At 37.7% G+C, this 18,026-nt stretch overlaps 1 protein-coding gene across 7 annotated transcripts in view; it reads left to right on the forward strand.

Moving 5' to 3' along the window:
- The window catches only part of NKAIN3 (sodium/potassium transporting ATPase interacting 3), a 799,758-nt gene that overhangs the window by 681,473 nt on the left and 100,259 nt on the right, over positions 1–18,026 (forward strand). The window lies entirely within an intron of this gene.

Raw genomic sequence — 18,026 nt, forward strand, 5'->3', positions numbered from 1 at the left:
TTATGATGTTAGCTGGTTATTTTGCTCATTAGTTGATGCAGTTTGTTTCTTCCTAGCCTCAATGGTCTTTACAATTTGGCATGATTTTGCAGTGGCTGGTACCAGTTGTTCCTTTCCATGTTTAGTGCTTCCTTCAGGAGCTCTTTTAGGGCAGGCCTGGTGGTGACAAAATTCATCAGCATTTGCTTGTCTGTAAAGTATTTTATTTCTTCTTCACTTATGAAGCTTAGTTTGGCTGGTTATGAAATTCTAGGTTGAAAATTCTTTTCTTTAAGAATGTTGAATAATGGCCCCCATTCTCTTCTGGCTTGTAGAGTTTCTGCTGAGAGATCCGCTGTTAGTCTGATGGGCTACCTTTGTGGGTAATCCGACTTTTCTCTCTGGCTGCCCTTAACATTTTTTCCTTCATTTCATTTATGTGTCTTGGAGTTGCTCTTCTCGAGGAGTATCTTTGTGGCATTCTCTGTATTTCCTGAATCTGAATGTTGGCCTGCCTTGCTAGATTGGGGAAGTTCTCCTGGATAATATCCTGCAGAGTGTTTTCCAACTTGGTTCCATTCTCCCCGTCACTTTCAGATTCACCAATCAGACGTAGATTTGGTCTTTTCATATAGTCCCATATTTCTTGGATGCTTTGTTCATTTCTTTTTATTCTTTCTTCTCTAAACTTCCCTTCTCGCTTCATTTCATTCATTTCATCTTCCATCACTGATACCCTTTCTTCCAGTTGATCACGTTGGCTCCTGAGGCTTCTGCATTCTTCATGTAGTTCTTGAGCCTTGGCTTTCAGCTCCATCAGCTCCTTTAAGCACTTCTCTGTATTGGTTATTCTAGTTATACATTTGTCTAAATTTTTTTCAAAGTTTTAACTTCTTTGCCTTTGGTTTGAATTTCTTCCTGTAGCTCAGAGTAGTTTGATCATCTGAAGCCTTCTTCTCTCAACTCGACAAAGTCATTCTCCGTCCAGCTTTGTTCCCTTGCTGGTGAGGAGCTGCGTTCCTTTGGAGGAGGAGAGTTTGGAAACTCTGCTTTTTAGAGTTTCCAGTTTTTCTGCTCTGTTTTTTCCCCATCTTTGTGGTTTTATCTACTTTTGGTCTTTGATGATGGTGATGTACAGATGGGTTTTTGTTGTGGATGTCCTTTCTGCTTGTTAGTTTTTCTTCTAACAGACAGGACCCTCAGCTGCAGGTCTGTTGGAGTTTGCTAGAGGTCCACTCCAGACCCTGTTTTCCTGGGTATCAGCAACGGTGGCTGCAGATTAGGGGATTTTCGTGAACCGCGAATGCTGCTGTCTGATCGTTCCTCTAGAAGTTTTGTCTCAGAGGAGTACCCGGCCGTGTGAGGTGTCAGTCTGCCCCTACTGAGGGGTGTCTCCCAGTTAGGCTGCTCGGGGGTCGGGGTTCAGGGACCCACTTGAGGATGCAGTCTGCCCGTTCTCAGATCTCCAGCTGCGTGCTGGGAGAACCACTGCTCTCTTCAAAGCTCAGATGGAAATGCAGAAATCACCTATCTTCTGCGTCGCTCATGCTGGGACCTGTAGACTGGAGCTGTTCCTATTCAACCATCTTGGCTGCCAATCTATTTAGTAGCTTTCTATTAAACTTATGGTTTGTTGATTTTCTCTACTGATCTTTTTCCAATTTCATTGATTTTTGTCTAATTTTTATTGTTTCTTTTCTTCTACTTACTTTGGATTTAAATTGCTCTTCTTTTTCTAGTTTCCTAAAGTAGAGGCTTAGATTATTTATTTTATATGTTGCTTTTATCTAATGTTTGTATTCAGTGCTATACATTTCTCTTTAAGCAGTGCTTTCTCTGCATATCACAAATTTTGTTGTTTTAGTTTTATTTTTGTTTAGTTTGAAATATTTTTAAAATTTCCTTTGATGCTTCTTCTTTGTCTCATGTTATTTAGAAGGATGTTGCTTAATCTATAAGTATTTGGAGATTTTCCAGCTATCTTTCCATGATTTATTTCTAGTTTAATCCCACTTTGGTCTGAGAGCAGACATTGCATGATTTGTATGCTTTAAATTGTGTTAAGGTGTGTTTTATGGCCCAGAATTTGTTCTTTCCTGCTGAATGTTCCATGTGAGCTTGAGAAGAATGTGTATTCTACTGTTGCTGGATGAAATAGTCAATATATGTCAATTATATCCATCTGTTGATGGTTGTGTTGAGTTCAACTGCATTCTTACTGATTTTCTGCCTGCTGGATCTGTCCATTTCTGAACAGGGACATTGAAGTCTCCAAGTACAATAGTGGATTTTTCTATTTCTCTTTGCTCTTCTATCAGTTTTTGCCTCACATATGTTGATGCTCTTTTCTTAGGCCCATACACGTTAAGGATTATTATGTTTTCCTGGGGAATTGACCCCTTTGTGATTATGTAATGTCGAACTTTATCCCTGATAATTTTCCTTGTTCTGAAGTCAGCTCTGTCAATAATTATTATAGCTATTTCCTATTTCTTTTGATTAATGTTAACATGGAATATGTTTTTCCACCCCATTACTTTTTATCTGTATGTGTTTTTACATTTAAAGAGCGTTTCTTATAGACAACATTTAGTTGGGTCTTGTTTTCAGATCCACTCTGACAACCTCTGTCTTTTAATTGATATACTTAGATCATTGGCATTTAAAGTAACTACTGATATAGTTAGATTAATGTCTATCATATTCGTTGCTGTTTTCTATTTGTTACCTTTGTTCTTTGTTTCTATTTTTGTCTTCCACCCTTTTCTGCCTTTTGTGATTTTAATTGAGCATTTTATATGTTTATTCTCCTTTCTTATCAGATCAATTATACTTTCTTTAACTTTTTTTTTTAGTGATTGCCCTAGACTTTGTAATATACATTAACAACAATTTCATGTCCACTTTCAAATAACACTATACCAGTTCCCAGGTAGAGTGAGTGCCTCATAATAATAAAATAGTCCTAGTTTATCTTCCCATCCCTTGTATAACTCCTTATTTATTTTACTCATACAGAAGCATATGTAAACATATATAATCAAATACATTATTATGAATAAATTATTGTCTATTAGATCAGTTAAGAATAAGCAAAACTAAAATGTTTATTTTATCTTAACTTCTTCCTTATCTGATGCTCTTTCTTTATGTAGATACGAGTTTCTCTAACCTATATTACTTTACAGCTCTCTAAAGAATTTCTTGTCAACAAATTTTCTCAATTTTTGATTTTATGAAAAATCTTTATTTCTCCTTCAGTTTAAAGGGATAATTTCACAAGGTGCAGAATTCTAGGTTGGTGAGGGTCTTTTCTTAACAGTAAATACTTCTCTTTTTTTAATTTTACTTTAAGTTCTGGGATACATGCGCAGAACGTGCAAGTTTGTTACACAGGTATACCATAGTGGTTTGCTGTACCCATCAACCTATCATCTAGGTTTTAAGCCCTGCATGCATTAGGTATTTGTCCTAATGCTCTCCCCTTCCTTGGCCTCCACCCCCGACAGACCCCAGTGTGTGATGTTCCACTCCCTGGGACCATGTGTTCTCGTTGTTCAACTCCCACTTAGGAGTGAGAACATGCAGTGTTTGGTTTTCTGTTCCTGTGTTTGTTTGCTGAGGATGATGGCTTCCAGCTTCATCCATGTCTCTACAAAGGACATGAACTCATTCTTTTTTATGGCTGCATAGTATTCCATGGTGTCTATGTGCCACATTTTCTTTACCCAGTCTATCATTGATGGACATTTGGGTTGGTTCCAAGTCTTTGCTATTATAAATAGTGCTGCAATAAATGTATGTGTGTACTGAACACTGAATATTTCACTTCTCTCTCTTCTTGCTTTCATGGTTTCCAAGGATAAGTCAGTTGTAATTCTTTTCTCCTCTGTAAGTAAAGTGTTTTTTTTCCCCCTCTGGTTTTTTTCAGAATTTTTTTCCTTATCTTTGATTTTCTGATTTTAAGTTGTGAATCTCTGTATCTACCTGCTTCTCTTCTATGATAATCCTACATGTAGTTTTTTTGGCATTTATCCCGTTCTTGGAGCTTCTTGGATCTGTAGGTTGATATCTGATATTAATTTAAGAAACTCTTCAGTCATTGTTACTACAACTATTACTTCTGCTCCTTTCTCTCTTTTTTCTCCTTCTACTCTTCTTATTATACATATTTTATACCTTTTGTAGTTGTCCCACTGTTTTTAAATAACCTGTTTTTGTTTTTTAAATAACCTGTTATTGTTTTTTAGTTTTTTTATTTGCTTTTTCAGTTTGAAGGTTTCTGTTGATATATGCACAAGCTCAGAGATTTTCCTCAGCTGTGTCTAGTCTAATAATGAGCCCAACAAAAGCATCCTTTATTTCTTATACAATGTTTTTTATCTCTAGCATTTCCTTTTACTTTTTTCTTAGAATTCCATTTCTCTGCTTACATTGTCCTTGTGTTTTGCATGCTGACTAATTTTTCATTAAACCCCTTAGCATATTAATAATAGTTGTTTCAAATTTTTATTCTAGTAGTTCCAACATTCATGCCATTTCTGAGTCTGGTTCTGATACTTCCTTTGTCTCTTCAAACTAAGAAGTTTGAAGTTCTCTTTCAGTATGCTTTGTAATTATTTTCCGATAGCTGGACATAAGTGCAGAGTAGAAGGAAACATGATAAATGTGCCTTTAACAATGTGGTGCTAAGGTGTAGGGGGAAGTGATGCATTTTACAGCCTTGTGATTAAGTCTCAGCTTTTGAAACTCTGAATTGTGACCTTCACAAATATGTCTTAGTTTTTTGCTCTCCCACTTAGATGAGAAAGGATTAGTAAAGCAGGCTAGAGTTGGGTATTTCTCTTTCCCCAGGTCATTAGGTTCTATAAAATCCTAATAGTTTAGGTCATGTTTAAAATAAAAGTTTCTCTTGAGGGCAGGGCTTGTTAAGAACAGAATGCTCTGACATATTTCAAAATGGTTTCTTTTCCCCTACCCCTGCTGAGGGCACAAGGATATTTTTCTCTAATATTCACTATGAGAACTTGGTGGAGCTCCTGTAAATAAAACTTACAAAAATGTATGGGGTCCTCATTTTTTAACTTTCAAACTGTCCACTGTAAGCCTCCAACAATTCATCAATTACGGTCCAGAGTTTTCCACCCGGTTTAGGTTTCTGTTCCATTAAGTTGTGATTCTCTGTATCTACCTGCATATCTCCAATTTTGGGAGCAGTGGTGTGCCCTGCAACTTTACTTCTCTGAAGTATCTAAGAAGAGTTGTTGATTTTTCAGTTTTTCTAGCTTTTTATTGTTGGAGCATGGAGTGATGACTTCTAAGTTTTTCCCTTCCAGACCAGAAATGTAACCTTTAAAAACAAAATTGCTAACTTTAGGCATCTTTAAAAGTGAATATCTTTTGTGATTTAGCTTTTTGCCATCAATTTCAACCCTTCCTATTTTATCTGAAGTTTTGTATTAGTCCACTAGAACAATTTTTAGTTGTCTTGCTTCTTAGCTTATATCAGTCTTTCTTACTTTTAGAGCAATGAGTTATGTATTTATGTGTTACTCTGTGTTGTTTATTCAACAAACAGGTTTTTAATGAGCCCTTCTTACCTTTAGTTGAACTCATTTGAGAGGTTCCAAAAAATTATTTTCAATTTTTAGCATAAGTTTCTTAGACAAATGCTGTGTGTCAGCAATGGACTAGATGCAAAGTTACAAAGAAAAATAAAATAAAGTAACAGTACAATAAAAATTCAAAATTTTTTTGAACAGTCCAGGCACGGTGACTCACGCCTGTAAACTCAGCACTTTGGGAGGCTGAGGCGGGTGGATTACCTGAGGTCAGGAGTTCGAGACCACCCTGGCCAACATGGTGAAACCCTGTCTCTACTAAAAATGCAAAAAATTAGCTGGGCATGGTGGCGGGTGCCTGTAATCCCAGGTACTCAGGAGGCTGAGGCAGGAGAATTGCTTCAACCTGGGAGGCGGAGATTACAGTGAGCCGAGATCATGCCATTGCACTCCAGCCTGGGCAACAAGAGTGAAACTCCATCTCAAAAAAAAAATAATAAAAAAATAAAACAAAACTTATTGAACATCATAAGAGGTCCCTCAGAAGATCACCCAAATAATGTAATATAGTATTGCTGATAAACTCAGGATGAGAATAGTAAATAGTAGATTCTCCCAAGGAGGGAGCCATCACTTCTCACTGATAAAATCTAACCATTATTGAACACCTGATATGCCACTTTTGGATAAGTATGTTTTTAGTGATTAAAAAGTACCTACGGAAGTGATGAAATATTTTTCTGGTTCTTGTAAGCTGAGAAAAACTAGTTAGGTAATATTTCATTTAGAAATGCAGAATAGACACAACACAGAATTTCAGAAAAGATTGAGGTGAGCTCAGGAAGACTTCATGACAGAGCACCTAGGACAGACCTTGAGCAACAGCCAGGATTCGGAGAGGAGAATTTGGTGAACAAAGGTCTGGCATTGGGATGAGCGTGGCATAACTTTTAATTAGGTTTGGGTTTGAAAAGAAAGAAAATATATCTTATTAATATTTCTAGTTTCATGTTGAGAGGCCACAGTGGAATGATATTAAAAAAACCAAAGTTTCTCAATATGATTTTGGTTGGTTTCAAGACAGAGAAAATATATATTAATACAAGCTCTATATTGACCTTCCCAATTAGAGTGTGGTGTGTAGAAAAGGCTGTAAAAATAATTTATCTTTAACATGTTCTTTAGTTGAATAGGTGATAGTTTCAGCTGTTGGAATCCACAATTACCCTTCTTCAATCAGTTGATCTGAAGCAGCATTAAAATGTTCTGATAAGCTCCCTTGGAAGGATAGTAAGACAACATTTACTAAACATTTAAAAACACTGCCCTTTCAAGGGGATTATGGAAGCATTTTTATGCTCTGATAGCAAATAGCTATACTCAATACCAAATAGATGTTTAGCAAACAAGCATTGATAGCTCTGTCTTTGTAATTGTCCCTTTGTTAGCTAATTTGAGCAACGATGAAAGGATATGTCATACAGGTACTTTCCTCATTCAAGCCCACTGCCTACATGCAGGATGCAGGTCACAACTCACTGTTCAGGCCAGTTCTTCCTTTCAGCTAACTTATGTTTCATGAAGTTATTTTCTAATTTATTGAAAGGTAGTTTCTCTGCCCACAATGAAAGTACTTTATTTTCCTCTGCACTCCTTATACAATAGTGTAGAAAGAGCATCCAGGTATGAAATGTATATAAACAAAAAATTAGCATTCCAGACTTGAGTTTTCATCTCTTCCACCTGGAGCACCATTAGATGTCGATGCTCTTGGAATGAACCTGCTTGCACACTCACCAGCAGCCTCTCACCAATAGGAGAGGGACAGGATTGAGGTACCCTCTCTGCAGGCTTGCCTGTCTACCCAAAAGGGAAGTGGTACCCAAAAGGAAAGGGTGTGGCATTTGTTTTTCATTCCACCCTCTCATCACCAAAGTCCTTCCCCAGCATTTGCTAATGTGGTATTTCCAAAATCAAAATTTTATCCTTTTATGATTGTTAAATGGCTTTGTCCCTTTAATTTTTTATCCTTTGAAGACTACCAGATGTCTGTAGTTTGCTGCATCTGAGAATATCTGAAAGAGAGCAAGGTGGGAGGGTACCATGATGCTGGACCCTTCTGGAGGCCAATGGGCAGAGGCAAGTATGATAGAATATTAAGTGTCAACTTGATTGGATTGAAGGATGCAAAGTATTGTTTCTGGGTATGTCTGTGAGGGTGTTGCCAAGGGACATTAACATTTGAGTCAGCGAACTGGGAGAGGCAGACCTACCCTCAATGTGGGTGGGCACCATCCAATCAACTGCTAGCATGGCTGGAATAAAGCAGACAGAAAAAGGTGGGAGAAACTTACTTGCTGAGTCTTCTGGCCTTCATTTTTCTCCCGTGCTGGATGTTTCCTGCCTTTGAACATCAGACTCCAAGTTCTTCAGCTTTTGGACTCTTGGACTTACAACAGTGATTTGCCAGGGACACTCTGGCCTTCAGCCACAGACTAAAGGCTGCACTGTCAGCTTCTCTACGTTTGAGATTTTGGGACTCGGACTGGCTTCCTTGCTTCTCAGCTTGCAGACAGCCTATTGTGGGACTTCACATTGTGATCGTGTGAGTCAATTCTCATAATAAACTCCCCTTCATATATACACCCATCCTATTAGTTGTGTCCCTCTAGAGAACCCTGACTAATACAGCAAGTGGCACTGCGTGGGGGAAAAATCAAGCCAGCTTGACTTCACTATTAACTATTAAAATGCTATGTCTAGTTAGCCTTTTGAACAGAGACAAAATTCCTTCCTTATTTACCAATTCACATGGTAATTTTACTATTTCTAAGATGTACATAAAATCCTTCAAAAGCCACAAGATATAGTTTCAGCCTTAAGAGTGTGGCTTCTTCCCTCTTTCTCCTTCTTTTCTCTTCATCACACTCTTCATCCCCTTTCTCTTCTTCCTTGCCTTCCCCCTCGCTTTCTCTTTTCCATCTTCACAGAATAAATACTAGCTGAATGATGAGACTAAAGGAGGGATGTCAGGAAAGAACCTGCTGAAAACTATTTGAGAATCCATCACCAGTGGAATAAGGCTTAAACTCCTGCTATTTGTAGGATTAGAATTGGTAGCAATGGCACAAACAACAAAACTAGGGCTGATGAAGATGGATAACATAGAAGATATAATAGATTCCTGAGGCTGCCTTAATTCATTTTAGCAAGGATTAATATACTTAATAGTTCCTTTTTATACAACCATTTAATTACTTTCCTGAGTAGAGATATTTGTATGTATTATATAATGTAAAATCTTTCCGAATTAGAAAAAAATAATAAACAGAAATAAAAAGGCAAGGAAGGAGCATTGTCCTTTAGACAATATTATTTCATAGTCAGATCCTAACATAGGTTAACATTTCAAATGACATCTGCAAAATCTCTTTCTAAATCTGCTTCCATCATAGTGTTAAATACTTCACATTAGCACCATGTGGAGAAAAAGGCAGACATTTTTAAAATTGTCATCTTATTAACTGATGTGAGAAAATGTTTCTCAATCTAATGAAGTATGAATTAGTTGTATCCTTATATTTTCCAGGCTGTGATTATTAGTACCCTAATGAAATGCTCAAATCACATGTTTGAAAATACAGATACAAACATACTTCTGAAGAAAATAAATAAAATCAGGCTTGTTACTCTGGTTCAATAATAAATTCAAATATGAAGAACAGGAACTCTTAAATATAAAGATTAGAAAGAAAGGTACTCTCATGTCAAAATCTCAGTTGTTTTATTTGGTAAAAAAAAAAATAGTTGTTTAATTTGGTAACAAATTATTTAAGTCACTGTTTATTCACACAGTCTTCTATTAGCTTCTCACAAACAAATAGAAGAAGGTGATACTCCTTCCTCTGGGAATCTGTCATTAATTTGGAAAGGTCAGACACACCAGCATAAAAGAGTTAAGAAATGGCAATGAGATTTGTTGGTGGTGATAACTACTTCTGTGGGTCAATTTCCTGACCTAAAAAATAAAGGAATGGGGAGGGATCCTTTAACTCAGTAGGCTTTATTCCATCTCAAAAGTGTGTATCAGTATAAAAAGGTGGTTTAATAAGAGTAAAATAAATTGTTTCCTCTTGTGAGGAATAATTTTTTCACATAGCTATCAAGAGTGGACAGCTCTGTACCAAGAAGTGCAGCATGGTTCTAAATGTCACTGAATCAACTTCTCCAGATAAATGCAGAGACCTACAAATTTGTGCATAGAAGGTTGGACTCAGGGCAACTTGCTCACCTCACCTCCCATCCATGCTTTTCCCTCTGGGTCAAGGCTCTTCCATGTCCATACGTTAAGGGGAAACACTCAAATGGCTCAGTGGCCTGCAAATAGGGTGTGAGGACTCCAAAAAATGTGATTGCTGTGTTTCAAGGAGTAGCAGCCACTCAGTTTGAGTGGACTGCTGATATACAGAATTTAGGTCAAATTTTTCCTCTAATTTTTTAAGAGAAATGAAAAACTTGAATTTTTATGTGAAATCTTCCAAAATGACCTTCTAAAATAATATTTCCTTTTTGACGACCATCATAACATTTTAAGCAAACAACATATGAACCAAATGAAATATATCTATAAGCTATGGGCTATGGGCTGGACATAGACTAAGGACACCAGTGTGTTACATTTGTTCCAGTGATTCAGTGTGAACTGGAGAAGTGAGGGGAAGCCTGTGATGTTGACTGCAGGGTTTGAGCTACTCCTTGAATGTGTGTGTGTGTGTGTGTGTGCGTGCACACATATGCACATAACTAACTGTGTACACACAAGGATATATATAACTGGGAAGGTAAAAATGGAGGCCAGTATCCAGACCCTGGAAATATCCATGAGCAAATGGCTGGAATGATAGGAAAGTATGGAAAGTTTGGGCATCACAGTAGAATGTTTTGCTGGCTAGAGGAGACAGAAGATTGAGTTTGTTGCAAAACAGAGCCTTGAAAGGCAGGTGAAGATGTTTGTGGTAGCAGAAAATTCTTAAACAATCTTAATTAATTACATGTTGATCATATGTAAAGATGTGTGTCTCCCAGGATACCTGACATAAAATAATACTATCAATGAAAACCCAAGACTCCATATAACAGATTAAATGAATTGTATCAAGACCCAACAAACAATGACACTTTCAAAACATATTTCTTCCTCCTCACTTATTATCAATCATAAATATGAATTTCAAATCTTAGTTGATTTCAGTGGAAAAAATGCTGGAGTTTTGATTATTTGTATAGTGATCCTGATGTAAATTTCTCCAGCAGGCAAGACAGAAAATTAGAGTTGAGCTGAATGTCAATTATACATGCTAATTTCCATTCAAGTACAAATATCTAATGAAACTCATATAATGAAGCTGGGTGCGTTTTCACCTTTAGTGAAAAGAAAATATCACTGAAAGGATTTGAAACTAGGAACTGAAAATTCAAAATCATCTTTTTCTTGAACACTCGAGGAACTCAAGATTTTCACATTACTTTTGGTTTCACTTGTTGAGTCTTTTGTTTGTGTTTTGTTGTTATTGTTTATTATTATTATTTGTGTTTGTTTGTTGATATTATCTTCTTGGAATGAAAATTCCAAACTAGACAGAAGGAAATGCTACAAAATTTAAATTTTCCTCCCAGTCTTTAAACCAGGGCATAGTTCCCCTCTCCAGAGGCAGCAGCTGCTATCAGTTCTTTGGATAAACTTCCAGAAATATTACATACATATACGTATCACTTAGACACTGAATTAAGCACATAAAAGAGCCCAAATTGAAGTCACTTAGAAGGTATAGGTTTGTTTTTCTCTCATGTCAAAAAGGTCTGGAGGCAGGCACACCAAGCTGGTAAATATCAGAGACTCAGGCACTTTTAATCTTTCTTTGTCATTATTCTCAGGATGTAGTTTTTATCCTTAAAGTCACCTCATGAGCACAACATAATTGCTAGAGTGAAATCTATCACATCACTATTCCAGGCAAGAAGAAGGAAGAACAAAAGGATATGACTCCCAGCAGTCAGCTCCCTTTAAAGAGCTTTCTTGAAAATCCCACATCACATCTAATTGTTTAGCCTTTTAGGCTTAAGCCTAAAGTAGGTTTTAAGGTTTTAAGTAGGTTTTAAGCAGGATAATTTGCAAGTCCCAAATATAGGGGTTCTGTTGGTAAAGAATAAAGGAAGAAGGGATATTGAATAGGCAACTAGCAACCCACAATATAGAAGCCTACACATATATATATTCTCTTCCTTCACATTTTTTAAACAAATGGTAGCTTACTAACACAGTCACATTGCTTTTAACTCTATCCTCCACATTCATTAGATTTCAGTGGTACCAAAACCAAAGGCTGAAGGCCGGGGCTGATTCCTCTAAAAGATAGGCTCTGCCCTCCTTCAACTGCTCATAATAACAATTGCTTCCTGCACTCCTTGCTATGCAAAGAGGAGCAGTCACAAACCAGCAACATCACTGTTACCTAAAAGCTTCCAGAGTCTACTAGAAATGCAGAATCTCAGCTCTTCTTCAAATCTACTGAATCAGAATTTGTAGTTTAACAAGATCTCAGGTAGTGTGGGTGAGGATTTCAGTTTGAGAAGCAGTATGCACATTTAGCCCTTCTAAGGTTCCAGATTAGTGACAGCAAAGCGTGAGAGTCTGTTAGAAGCCTTCTCCCAACTAGCTTTTGGGGTCTGGAAGTAATTCCATATCCTAGGCGGGGTATCTGTGAGAACCCTAGAGTAAACCAGCATGAGTTTGAGCATGAAGCTGTAAACTTACTAATCTATTTCTGATTGTGCCAGTAGTCAGAAGTTCCGGTCCTTCTTCCCTAATGTCGTGGGCTGGGTCCTTCCTCCTATCCCCACTCCCTCTCTGCAAAACTTAAAGGAAAGTAGCATTCAACTCCAGCTAACTCCCTGGTTTTATCTTCCCTCTTCTTATGGAGCTGTCCTTGCTTCCAGTTTCCTTGACTCTTCTCAAATGAGCCTCACTTGTTTCTAATCATTAAAACCAACAACTCTGAGAATTTATCACCATCCTGAAGCCTAGATCCTGGCTGGTTTTTTTTCTTTTTTTGCTTTATTGAGTCAGGACAACGTTGATGTCTCAGTCAATTTGAGCTGCTACAACACAGCACCATAGACTGAGTGGCTTAAACAATAGAAATGTGTTTGTCGCAGTTCTGGAGGACAGGAAGTCCAAGATCAGGGTGCCAGCATGGTCAGGTTCTGGTGAGGGCCCTCGTCTTGGTTACAGACGGATGCATTCTGTCTGAGGCCTCACATGGTAGGGAAGAGAGACAAAAAGAGACAAGGCTCTCTCCTGTCTCTTCTTATTGGGGCACTAATCTCATCATGGGGGCTCCACCCTCATGACCTAATTACCTCCCAAAAGCCTCACCTCCTAATACCAGCATGTTAAGGATTAGAGTTTCAACATGTACATTCTGAGGGGACACAAGCATTCAGTTCATAAAACTTGGCTATTAGAGGTAGCTAGGCTAAGGGCTGAGTTTGACACCCTCTGAAAGTCTCTTTTAGAGTCAGTCCTGCCTCCCAGATCTCAGGCAGATTTTTTCCACCCTAAGTTTATACCAAGCCTCAAGCATCCCTGATGGTTCTCTTTTACCCAAGGGTAAAATCAGCCTAATGCCCAAAAGACCATGTTGCTAATGTCAAGGCGTAACTTGTTGCTTTGTCCCACCATTTTTTTAAGTCCACTGTTAGCACAGCAAGAACTGCTTCTAGGTGCTGGGGCCAGGCTGAAATGCAGAGGTCGGTTAAGTGGCTCTAGCTGGGATGGAGATAGGCAAGCTTAGCAGAACCTAATTATTGCAGTCTAGTTGGGTCCTAATGTCAACACTATGTGAATTTGGATGGATAAAAAGGCCATTAGATTTGACAAAATGTAGGCTGTTAACCTTTAAGAGAGCAATCTCAGCAGAAAAGTAGGGCAGGAAGGCAGATTGCAATGAATTAAGCAAGGAATGAAAAACAGAGGAGAAGAGGCAGCTGATAACATTCATTTCAGACATCTGTGGGTAGAAGAAAGAAGCTATAAGATGTAACAGAATCAAATGATATTTTTGTAAGATAAGGGATAACTACACATTTTTGAAGGCAGAAGGAAAAGAGTCTGTGCAAAGGGCATATTGGAGACAAACTCAATAGAGCAACAGAAAAATCTTTGAGAGTAAAGATAACGAAGGAACACTGCAGAGGGGTTGTCTAAAGAGGAGGGACTTCTCAGATATAGTAAGAAAGAATGAAGGAATAAATGTAGGCACAAAATACAATCAGGTGTGTCTGCACATTGGTTCACCTAAATAGTCTTACACTCAACAAAGTAATAGAACAGGCAATGTTTTGTATTACATTTAGGACTTTCATAGAATCAAAGATCTGTATTGTTAAGAAAAGCTTATGGAAACAAATCTGTTGGTGTATTTTTTTTTCATTTAAAGAGATGGGAAACCATGAATGAATAAAATAAACTGATTTACCAAGATGGGTTTAAAGTAATCTAGTGGCCTTCAGGACTTGACACTGTCTAAAGAGTCCCACTGGGGACATAGACACTGTAAGAGTAAGCCCTAGTGAGTTAACCTCACTTCACTTTTGGACATAGTTACTAGGCTATGCTGGGATTCAAGTGTGCTATGATCTAAGGTGCTATGGTTTGTTTTGTCCCTGCCAAAACTCATGTTGAAATTTGTTCCTCAATATGGCAATACTGGAAGGTGAGTCCTAGAGGAAGCAATCCTCCTTCCTCAGCCTCCTGAGTAGCTGGGATTATAGGTACAAACCACTGTACCCAGCAATAACTTGCATTTTTAAACACCTGAAACAGAAGCAGATGTGCCATTTATTTTCACTCATGGCTACAAAAAATCTATTTTCTATTTTAGGATTTCTGTGGAATATGGTATGTCTGCAAGGATTTTTTTTTTAAAGAAACTGTAACTTAGATCTTTAAAACACCTAGAAATGTCACTGGTTTTTAAACTACTTTCTTTCAGCCCAAATATCCTTTTTGAATAATAACATTCCAACCTCCGAAATTCCTTCCAGAATACCTTTCTGGAATTTGGTTAAATATGAACATGCTTCACTCTATGGATGTTGGCAGTTGGGCTTGAGATGTCTTCCCCAAAGGAGCTGGCTCTGGGACAAACAAGGCTGCTAAGAGCCAACTCTGTCACCATGGAAACACAGCTGCTCCTGTGAGCACCCACAGCCCAGCCTCAGTCACCAGCACTGGTAGCACATCCTACTTGAAATATTTACATCATAACAGCTTGAGTGTGGCTCGTACAACCCAGAGCTCATCCCTCTCTTCCAGAAATCACACAACTGGCTTTCATCAACGGCAGAGAAACAAGATTGCTCCCAGGGTAGTTTTTAATTTTTTTCTAAAAGGTAAATTCCAAAGATAATAAAGCAGAGAACTCCACAACATCCCTTCCCCACCCCAAAATGGAACAGGCCATTAAACTTATTATTTAAGTACTCTAAGTAACAAACATGTTAGAACCCCTAAAAGTCAACATAGGCACTCTAAGAGTAAGCCCTAATGAGTTAACCTCACTTCACTTTTGGACGTAGTTACTAGGCTATGCTGGGATTCAAGTGTGCTATGATCCAAGGTGTTACGGTTTGTTTTGTCCCCGCCAAAACTCATGTTGAAATTTGTTCCTCAATATGGCAATACTGGGAGGTGAGTCCTAGTGGAAGGTGTTTGAGTCAGTGGGGCAGATCCCTCATGAATAGACTAATGCTCTCCTTTGGGAGTAAGGGACTTCTCACTCTCATGGTAATGGATTAGTTTCTGAGAGAACAGGTTGTTAGAGTCTGGTTTCCTTGGTTTCATTCTCCCTCCATGTGATCGATTTGCACATGCCAGCTTCCCTCTGCTTTCTGACACAAGTTGATGCAGCCTGAGACCCCCACCAGATGCAGATGCCCAACTCTGAACATTCCAGCCATCAGAACTGTGAGCCAAATTAATATATCTTCTTTATAAACTACCTAGTCTCAGGTATTCTGTTATAGCAACACAAAACGAGCTAAGACACATGCACCTCAATGTGCAAATTCAAGTGCACCTGAATTTCATCAAAGCATTTAGCAATCAATTACACTCCAAAAATAATGAATCTCCTGGACCAAAACCAGATGCAAGTATTTGAAGGGAAATATCATGTTAATATAGTTCTGGGGCTGTTCCAAAGACATCTCAGAACTCTCAGTTTGGGCAATAAGAAAACGGGAATCAAAGGAAAAAAATCATTATATCAAAAAGACACAAGCATGCATTTTTTATCACAGCATAATTCACAATTGCAAAGACAGGAAACCAATCTAAGTGTCCATCAACTGAAGAGTGGATAAAGAAAATTAGGTATATTTGCACCAGGGAATACTACCCAGCCATAAAAAAGAATGAAATAATGTCTTCTGCAGCAACTTAGATGGAACTTGAGACCATTATTCAAAGTAATTCAGGAGTGAAAAACCAAATATCATGTGTTCTCACTTATAAGTGGGAACTAAGCTATGGGTACACAAAGGGATACAGAATGGTATAGTGGATACTGGAGACTCAGAAGGGAGGAGGGTGGAAAGAGGATAAGAGGATTTTTTAAAAACTACATATTGTCTCAAACTGTGAAGCTACTACAAGAAAACATTAGGAAAACTCCCTAGGACATCAGTCTGGGCAAAAATTTCTTGAGTAATACCCCACAAGCACAGGCAACCAAAGCAAAAATGGACAAATGGGATCACATAAAGTTAAAAACCTTCTCCATAGCAAATGAAACACTCAACAAGGTGAAGAGATGATGTACAGAATGGGAGAAAACATTTGCAAACTACCCCTCTGTCAAGGGATTACTAACTAGAATATATAAGGAGCTCAAGCAACTCTATAGGAAAAATTCCAATAATCCAGTTAGAAAATGGGCAAAAGATCTGAATAGACATTTCTTAAAAGAAAACATACAAACGGAAAACAGACATATGAAAAAGTGCTCAACATCATTGATCATCAGAGAAATGCAAATCAAAACTGCAATGGAATATCATCTCAACCCAGTTAAAATGGCTTATATCCAAAAGAATAGTAATAACAAATGCTGGCAAGGATTTGGAGAAAAGGGAACCCTTGTATACTGTTGGTGGGAATGTAAATTAGTACAGCAACTATGGAGAACAGTTTGGAGGTTCCTCAAAAAACTGAAAGGAGAGCTTCCATACAATCCAGCAATCGCACTGCTGGGTAAATATCCAAAAGAAAGGAAATTGGTATATCATAGAGATATCTGCACTCCCATGTTTGTTTCAGCACTGTTTACAATAGGCAAAATTTGGAAGCAACATAAATGTCCACCAACAGATGAATGGATAAAGAAAATGTGGTACATATACACAATGGAGTACTGTTCAGCCATAAAAAAAGAATGAGATCCTGAGATCTTGTCATTTGCAACAACATGGATGGAACTGAAGGATATTATGCTAAATGAAATAAGCCAGGCACAGAAAGACAAACATCATATGTTCTCACCTATATGTGGGATCTAAAAATCAAACTCATGGAGATAGACAGTAGAAGGACGGTTACCAGAGGCTGGGAAGGGTAGCGGGAGGGGTTGGGGAGCTGGGGATGGTTAATAGGTATAAAAAAAGAAGTTAGAAAGAATGAATAAGAGCTAGTATTTGATAGCATAACAGGGTGACTATAGTCTATAATAACTTAATTGTACATTTTAAATAATTAAAACAGTATAATTTGGATTGTTTGTAACACAAACGATAAAATGCTTGAAGGGATGGATACCCCATTTTACATGATGGGATTATTATGCATTCCATGCCTGTATCAAAACGTTTCATGTACCCCACAAATACATACACCTTCAATATACCCACAAAGAAATATAAAATAATTTTTTAAATTACATATTGGGTACAATGTACACTACTCAGGTGACAGGTACACTAAAATTTCAGACTTCACTATTATGCGATTCATCCATGTAACCAAAACCACTTATCCCCCTAAAGCTACTGAAATTAAAAAAAAAAAAGCAATAAAGAAAATGGGTACCATTCATGAAAAAAGTTCTCATTTCTATTGATTTCAACATATTATCATGAAAAAGTGATGATTGTTGCTCATTGAATTGAAAAAGTTACAATAAGGACAAAGGTAAAGTCTAAGAACTCGAAATTATTAGACACAAGCATCCCGGAGCTATGCTGTGCTTTTGACTCAAATTTTGTAATTCTTGTGCTGGAGAAAAATGCTTTTAAAAGCTTAAGCCACTATTTAAAAAGTACATAGCATATAATGAGCAATGTGTGGAGGTGAATAGCACTTAATTCTAAGAAAGGATTACTCTGAAGAATTACACCATCATCCTGGGGATTACAGTATAAAAGATCTTG

Source organism: Pongo abelii, chromosome 7 (genome assembly GCF_028885655.2).
Source record: "Pongo abelii isolate AG06213 chromosome 7, NHGRI_mPonAbe1-v2.0_pri, whole genome shotgun sequence".
Taxonomy (NCBI): domain Eukaryota; kingdom Metazoa; phylum Chordata; class Mammalia; order Primates; family Hominidae; genus Pongo; species Pongo abelii.